We start from the raw sequence: 919 nt of genomic DNA, 5'->3' as shown, positions 1-919 counted from the left end.
CAGGCTAAGATTAATCCTGGAGTCTCATGCGTTAAACCAGCTGCCGCTCTGATCCTAAATAAACGTGTTATTCCACTGTCTTCTGAATGTGTTCTGCTTTATTTTTATCAACATGCATTCTTTGTCACTATTCTTGCTTGTCCTTCTCTAAAAAACAGGATAGTTTGTGTTACTCCTTAACATGTAGGACTAATGCTTTTTTATTATAGCTTACTTTGGTTTCATAACCTTCTCAATGAGTCTCACATCCCTGGACCAATAACGTGGCCTATATACGTATAGTGTAGTTTACATTCATCCCACCGGGAACACCACAATGCTTCTTAATCTTTTTACTTTGGTGCTGTCACTTGTCTATTAAAAAAAATATGAATATTGTTTAACATATATAATTACGGTGTGTACTGAAGTCACTTACTTCTTGTCCCGTTCTGTATGAATATTAAATGGTACAAAGATATTTAGAAATAGACAAAGCTTATAGAGATTTGTGCAATTAAAACAGTGTAACCTACAACTTTGTCCAAATGTGGAGTGACTAGTAGGCTAAGTCGATTTTTTTACATCCTTAAACATTCAGTCGGTCCGCTACAGTCTGTTGGGCTTTTTCTCTCAGTTTAATAACAGCCGTATTTCCCTTTCTGCATGGTCTATGCTTCACCTCCTCCTTACTTTCCATTAGAAGCTGCTGCTCATTGGGTGAAACATACGCTGCACGCGTCTTCTCCATTTCTGCATCAGTCAATCTGTGATCAATATCGTGGTCTATGTAAGAAAGCCGTGAACGTGCACTTATCCCAGCTATCTACACCTGGCTTGATATGGCTTCACCTGTTCATCCTGGCTCGGCAAACGTGCAACCGATTAAACAGCGATGAGCGGATCACACTAAATCAAGCTGCGCTTTTTCACTTATCCT

At 39.2% G+C, this 919-nt stretch overlaps 1 protein-coding gene across 2 annotated transcripts in view; it reads right to left on the bottom strand.

Annotated features, from left to right (window-relative positions):
• Window positions 1-919, bottom strand: part of klc2 (kinesin light chain 2) — a 14,775-nt gene that overhangs the window by 8,181 nt on the left and 5,675 nt on the right. The gene's annotated exons all lie outside the window — the stretch shown is intronic.

The sequence above is a fragment of the Etheostoma spectabile genome, chromosome 19, assembly GCF_008692095.1.
Source record: "Etheostoma spectabile isolate EspeVRDwgs_2016 chromosome 19, UIUC_Espe_1.0, whole genome shotgun sequence".
Taxonomy (NCBI): domain Eukaryota; kingdom Metazoa; phylum Chordata; class Actinopteri; order Perciformes; family Percidae; genus Etheostoma; species Etheostoma spectabile.
The sequence above is the reverse complement of the archived record's forward strand: the minus strand, read 5'-3'. Positions and strand labels throughout refer to the sequence as shown.